The sequence below is a fragment of the Chrysochloris asiatica genome, unplaced genomic scaffold, assembly GCF_000296735.1.
Source record: "Chrysochloris asiatica unplaced genomic scaffold, ChrAsi1.0 scaffold00408, whole genome shotgun sequence".
Taxonomy (NCBI): domain Eukaryota; kingdom Metazoa; phylum Chordata; class Mammalia; order Afrosoricida; family Chrysochloridae; genus Chrysochloris; species Chrysochloris asiatica.
The window spans coordinates 1,473,288-1,480,589 of NW_006408926.1; positions in this window are offsets into that span (position 1 = coordinate 1,473,288).

Genomic DNA, 7,302 nt, shown 5'->3' on the forward strand with positions numbered 1-7,302 from the left:
TAAACTGCAAATCCAATTGAACTGGACGGTTGGAAGTTCAAGTTCACCAGCTGATCTTAGATAACTCTATATATACAGTAGTTACATAAGGAGCTCTGGTAGGGCAGTGGATTTATAAGGAGCTCAGATAATGTGATGGTTAAGAACCTGCCTGCGAAGCTTACAGTCAGCAGTTCGGATCTACCAGCTGCTACATGGGAGACAGAGTAGGCTTTCTTCTCCCATATGGATTACATCTCAATGTCAAGAAAACAAAAATCCTCACCACTGGACCAATAAACTACATTCTTATCAATGGAGAAACGATTGAAGTTGTCAAGGTCTTCATTTTTCTTGGATCAACAATCAACACTAGCGAAAGCAGAAGTCAAGAGATCAGATGACCTATTACATTGGGCAAATCTGCTGCACAGGAACTTTTTAAAGTATTGAAGATCTGAGATGTCAGCTTGAGGACTAAGGTGCACCTGAGCCAAGCCATGGTACTTTCAATAACCTCATATGGATGCGAAAGCTGGACAGTGAATAAGGAAGATCGTAGAAGAATTGATGCCTTTGAGTTGTGGTGTTGGAGGAGAATATAGAAAGTGCCATGGACTGCAAGAAGAACCAATAGATCTATTTTGGAAGAAGTACAGCTATAGTGCTCCTTGGAGGCCAAGTTGGCTAAGCTTTGTCTCTCATACTTTGGACATATTGTCCGGAGGACACATCGCTGGAGAAGGATGTCATGCTGGGTAAGGTGGAGGGTAAGAGAAGAAGAGGAAGACCCCCTAACAAGATGGGTTGGCCAGTGTCAGGGACCGGCCTCGACATAGGGTTTTGGTTCACGAGGAGGAGAAACCTGGTGGCGATAGAGATAGCAAAAGAGACACAGAGACGCAAAGAGAGAGACAAAGAGACACTCTGAAACCAGAGTGAATGCTGGACTGGCATCTGGCAAATCCTGCACTGCAATAATCTCAGCCATGAAGGCCGTAATATCCTGCATAGTATACATCTTAGCTAAGCAGGCAGTACGGTTGCAAGGCTGGACTTTCCCCCTGCATGCTGTAACGCACGCCTTGCCAGTCGTAATGCACCTGTGTGAGGCCCTAACTGATTTTTGCCTAGCTACTTGACCAAACTTTAGTCAGGCATAAAGAAGCATTTTAAATAGACTAGGCCTCAGTTTTTAGTTCCCTCCAGAGACAAGTCAATCAGTTAGCCCCCAATGTTAAGATAATCCTTGAGAAACTCATAACGGTCAGACTGACCCAGACGAATGAGAATATCCTAAACACTAAACACTTGAAATTGCCAAAACCCATCTGCTTATAGATTAAAAAGGTTGCTTCATGCCAAGACCAATTAAACTGTAACATCTCATACTTTGCCAAATGTCAACCAATCAAAAACTGTATCTATAGTACTGTGCAATTATGCCCCCTGAAACCCTATAAAAACTTGTGTGTATAGTGAGTCGGGGTCGCCCTCAGCTCCTGTTTTCAGGAGTCTCTGTGAGGGTGGACCCCAGCGCATTGGCAAAGGTAGCCTTTGTCTCCTGTTTTTAAGAGTGAAGGTAGACACCAGCGCATTGGTAAATAAACCTCTTGCTTTTGCATCAAACTCAAGTCCTGATGATCTTCTCTGGGTCTCCTACTAGATTAGGCCACTAGGGGGCCTAACATTGGGGCTCGTACGGGATCAGGAGACCCCCCAGGTCATCAGGAAAAGACCCTCAAGTCGGATGAAATCAGTCAGAATATGTGAGCTCAAATATTCTGCTGGACATCTGAGTGTGTGAGTATGAGACTGTTTGAGTAGTTTCTTGTGTTTCTTGTTTTGCTTTCAGTTTGCCTTGTCTGACTTGGGCGTTCAGGAGTAATGCACGGGCAGCTAAAGAGCAGTAGGTAGACGTGCCGTGACGCTGCCAGCCGCGGGAGCCCTTGAGGATGCTCCGGACTCCTTGGAGAGGGTCGCAGGGACCCTCCTGTTGCCAGACCTCCAGGAGTGGGGTCTGAGACAGAACCTGAAGAGGGTCACAAGGACCCTTCTGTTACCTGATTCTCTGACCAGAGAAGAGAGATCTGTTTTACCAAGCCAGTACTTGGTTTGGGTCTGGAAGCACCAAGCAGTGTGCTGTGTAGTCTGTGTGAGTGTTCTTGTGTGTTAGACTGTGTTAGGCCTGACAGTATACTCTGACATGGGAAGATATTCAGCAGCCAGTGTCTTGCTTTCAGTTTTGCCTTCAAGATAGCGAAGGAGTGTCATATTTCAGTGTTTATGTCTGTCTTGTTATTATCTCTGCTGTCCATAGAGTGAATGAATGGGCGCATGTAGTGTGAGTGCAACTGAGTGCAGCCTGATGTATTCAGTCTGTGCAGCCCCATGGCCTTGGCTACAGGGTCTGATTGAGCCTTTATCTGCGGTTCCATGACTCTCTCATATGGCATAACGGTGACTCATCGCTTTGCTAGCAGTGACCAGGGCCGAAGTTTATACGGCTGCATCTTCGCTAAGAGAGAGTTGAAATACCTCTTTGGAGACATGGCCAGAGAGGCGCCTGTTTGAACTCCCCTGTCTGTCACCAAACTGCATGTTTTCCCCTGAGTTTGTGTGTATCCTGGTCAAACTTAAGTCTTAGACTTTCTGTAACTGCTCCTGCCAGTGTGGGCTCTTGGAGAAGTGAAACACCGCTGGCTGTAGAGTCCTGAGGCCAGCGGGGGTGACAGCAGCCCCAGCGTCACCGAGGCCAGGATCTGCAACCTGCCTGCAGCTGCTACATCCTCCCGCAGAGTCTACGCGGGCCTCTGAGCTTGCCCTCCCCTCCCTGCAGGGCTTGCCCCCCTGAAGCCTGAGCATCCTGCCTCACAATGTATAAGCAGGAGGCCTGGCCAAGCCCGAGTCCAGCGTGTTGCTCTGGCCCCTCCCTAATCCTTTGGCCAAGAGCTATCCAGAGGGGAGAAGGGGAGGGCAGGAGCCAGCGCTGGGAAGAAGCGACCTGATCGAGCAAGCAGGTGTGGCGTGAAGAGAAGCCTCCTGCTCAATCCCCTTCACCTTGCCCTCTCTCCCTCCTCCTCATTTCCCCGCCCCACTGCAGAGCAGCACCATGTCAGTGCTGGCAGCCAGAGTCAATGAAAAAGAGCTACGCTCCCTCCACCTGTGCGGCAGAGGTCTGCAGAGCATTTTCCTGTCAGATTGTTTTAAACTTAGGAGCGGAAGAGAAAGTCCACGAAATTGCCCCTTTGTCCCTCAGCCCTGCACGCTAAACCTCTGTGAGTGAATTTAGCCCCAGGTGTCAGAGCTTTATACTAAAGTTAGAAATAATAAGTCTGGAAGAAAAAAAAGAAGCAGACACGGGGGAGAGGGGAGGGGGGCCCAGTACAAGAAAGAGAGAGGCAAGCCTGCCAGCTCCCAACTCTGCTGAATGTAGCCCCGCCCTTGATACCTGATACTACAGAGCAGAAAAACCAGCAGCAACCTCAGCAGTAAATTCTATCGTATTCCCTCTAAGAGCAGCAAAGCCCCCTGTTAAGAAATCCTAAGCCAAAGTTCAGGTTCCTAAAACAAAGTGCTAGTTCCAGGAGAAAGACATGAGAGTGTAAATTCAGTACAATATATCTGAATAAAAACAGACTGTATTTTGTTAAGCAGCATAGAGAAAAGATCAAGAAGAGAACAACAGATCCTAGGCAAGAAGATTCAATTCATCTGATGATTTACAGAAAGTAGCTGAGAGACAGTTACAGAAGTAAGGCATGAGAGTAATTTGCTGTCGGGTAAAGTAAGAATGCACAAGAAAAGAAAACATTTGCCTCAAAAGCTAAGACATCAAGTGAGAAGTATAGAAAATGAGAGACGGGCAGAAAGAGGTAAGTAGAAGCAGAGAGTAGAAAAGAGTAAAAGAAGGAGGAGCAGAAGGAAAAAGTATGTAGCAGATGGTATAGAGTATGTCGTAGACTGGAGAAGAGAATGTAGTACAGAATATAGAAAGTAGAGATTGTTAAAAAGTCCAGAATGTGAGACAGTGAAGAGAAGTTGAGAGAAAAAAGCATGGTAAATTGAAAAGAAGGGAAGAAGTAAGAGTACATAAGTAAAAAGATGGCAAATAGTAGAGGAATTGATTGTGTTTGAAAGATGTTTAGAAGTGTAAAGTGTAAGATTTAGAAAGTTAAAATGACCTTAGAATTCTAGGGCATTTCTAGTAAGTAACATTCTGTCAACTAAGTATATCAGTAGCCCACTATGCACAAGACTCTGGGCACCGAGAAGGCCGTAGAACGGAAAAGGCATAGTCCCAAGAGTCAGGCATTTTAACCCTGAAGAGACAATGAAGTAGCACTCTCAGCACACCAATAAACCTTTCAGATAACCCTAGAGATCTTATTAACCTGTTAGAAACTGGTACCCATCAGCCCACCTAGGATGATTGTCAGCAGCTCCTCCAAATCCTATTTACCACAGAAGAGCGAGAAAGAATCCAGACAGAGGCCAGGAAATTAGTTCCTAGTGACATCATTAGAACCTTTCTCCCATTGTCCCGACCAGACTAGGATTTCAACATGACAGAAGGTAAGAAGAGACTCCAAGTCTACTGCCAGGCTCTGTTGGGGGTCTCAAAGTGGCTGCTACAAAGCCCACTAATTTGGCCAAAGTAGGAGATGTGCAGCAAAAGCCAGATGAGAGCCCCGCTGCATTTTTAGAAAAGATTCAGAAAGCCTTCTGTAGGTATACTCCTATAGATCCAGAAGCAACTGAGATTAAAGCAGCTGTTAATCAGACAGCTCCTGAGATTAGAAAGAGGTTACAGAAAATAAGTAGACTGAGAAGAAGAAAGTATCCTAGATTTAGTAATAATAGCCAAAAAAGTGTATAACCATCAAGAAATGGCATAAGAGAAACAGGTAAAGTCAGAAAGTCACCAGACTCAGAACCTAGCTTGAGTCTTGCTAGCCACTACTGCAGAAAAGCCAAGAGAACTGCAAGAGACAGGCGAAGCAAGAGTGAGCGCAGAGAGATCCTGGCTAAGGAAAAATCAGAGTGCTTACTGTGAAGAAAGAAGCCACTGAGCTAGAGAGTGCTCCAAGAAAAGACCAGAAAATAAACTGAAGACTCCCATCCTAGCAGTTGATGAACTGAGTGACTGGGAGAAATGGGGTTCAGTGCCCCTCCGAGCCCAGAGTAACCCTGAAGCTTTAAGAGTGTATTCTCACATAAATGCATCAGTCCACTCACATGAGAATTTGTAAAATGCAAGACCTCCTGAAAGAAGCAAAGATCAAAATTCGTAATGCTAACTTCAAGATTGAGCACACTGTTGCTGTCTGTAAAAAGATTGAGCACACTGTTGCTGTCTGTAAAGCGTGTCAGCTCACCAACGCAGCTAGAACTAAAGCTAACCCAGGCTGCAAGATGAGAAGAGATCAACCTGGTGCCTGCTAAGAATTAGACTTTTCAGAAGTAACACCCAGAAAATATAGTCACAATTATCTGTTAGCCTTTATTTCCAAAGTAAGTCAGAGTTTAGCTAAAGTACTGGGGCCGATTAGAAATTACATTGTGTATACAGACCCCAGAGTTCAGGTCAAGTAGAAAAGATAAACAGAACCCTAAAAGAGACCTTGACTAAATTAACCTTGGAAACTTGTAGTGACTAAGTAGCTCTCCTCCCCTTTACCCTCTATAAAGTGAGAAGATGTCCAACTGTTATTAGTAAATATTATATACCTCCCTGTGTGCATAGAGAAGTCCTACACCATACAGGACTTAAAAATCCTCAAGAACAAACTGCTTTATGATTAAAGCAAGTACAAAACACAAGGGGGGAATGTAAGGCCCTAACTGATTTTGCCTAGCTACTTGACCAAACTTTAGTCAGGCTTTAAGAAGCATTTTAAATAGACTAGGCCTCTGTTTTTAGTTCCCTCCAGAGACAAGTCAATCAGTTAGCCCCCAATGTTAAAATAATCCTTAAGAAACTCATAACGGTCAGTCTGACCTAGACGAATGAGAATATCCTAAACACTAAACACTTGAAATTGCCAAAACCTATCTGCTTATAGATTAAAAAGGTTGCTTCATGCCAAGACCAATTAAACTGTAACATCTCATACTTTGCCAAATGTCAACCAATCAGAAACTGTATCTATGGTACTGTGCAATTATGCCCCCTGAAACCCTATAAAAACTTGTGTGTATAGTGAGTCGGGGTCGCCCTCAGCTCCTGTTTTCAGGAGTCTCTGTGAGGGTGGACCCCAGCGCATTGGCAAAGGTAGCCTTTGTCTCCTGTTTTTAAGAGTCTGTGAGGGTGGACCCCAGCGAATTGGTAAATAAACCTCTTGCTTTTGCATCAAAATCGAGTCCTGATGATCTTTTTGAGGTCTCCTACTAGATTAGGCTACTAGGGGGCCTAACACCTGGATTCGTTCTGTGCCTTCCTTTTATTTAGGGGAGGTACTTTACACAAATCTAGGAGGGACCAAGACAAGGTACAGCTGTCAATCTTACTTTTCCAGACATTCAGGCAACTTTACATCGTACATCTCTGGTTCGAATCCCAGGCCCACAACTTAGATTCTCAGACTCAATGAACAAATCTATAGCCCATGAGCTCAGTTGGGGGAATGTGAGAGGTAAGGACAAAAGCTTGGGCAGAGTCCCGCTGTTTCGGCTTCCTGAGCCAGGTCTGCAGGAGGACGCGAGACGCCCAGGTGAATGAGCGGCACCTGGAAAAGGATTAGGGAGGATGGGTTTTTTGTCTGTTGAACAAAGAACTGAGAAGTAGCTAAGATATTTTTAGTTAATCCTTTGGAGAAAGGCTTGAAATTTGAAACCTTTAGTCTTGGCTTTAGGAGGTTCTAATATTTCTCTGTGGATAATAAGGGCTCATGTTTATATTTAATAAAACACAACTGGATATTAAGATTAAAAACAATTTGCCATGACTGCCAGTGGCCTCATTTGTTCCTCAGAGCCTGCGGCCTGTATAGTCTACACACAGTCTGCAACAGGACAGTTGACATCATTGATGGACTCAAGTGTGGCAGCGGTAGTGAGGTTGGCCCAGGATCAGACTTTGTTTCTTTCTGCTATGCATGGGGTCTCTATGAGTCGGTTCTGACTCGATGTCACCTGACAACAACAACAATGAAACCCAGTACAGGGCAGCTATGGATTGTACATGACTCCATGACACACAAAAATAACAACAGGGTATCCAAGGAGCATCTGGTGAGCTTGAACTGAAAACCATGCAGTTAAAATGGCTTTGAAGTCTGGCACAATAACTCACAGCATTACACCAGGACTTCCAATCTCTCT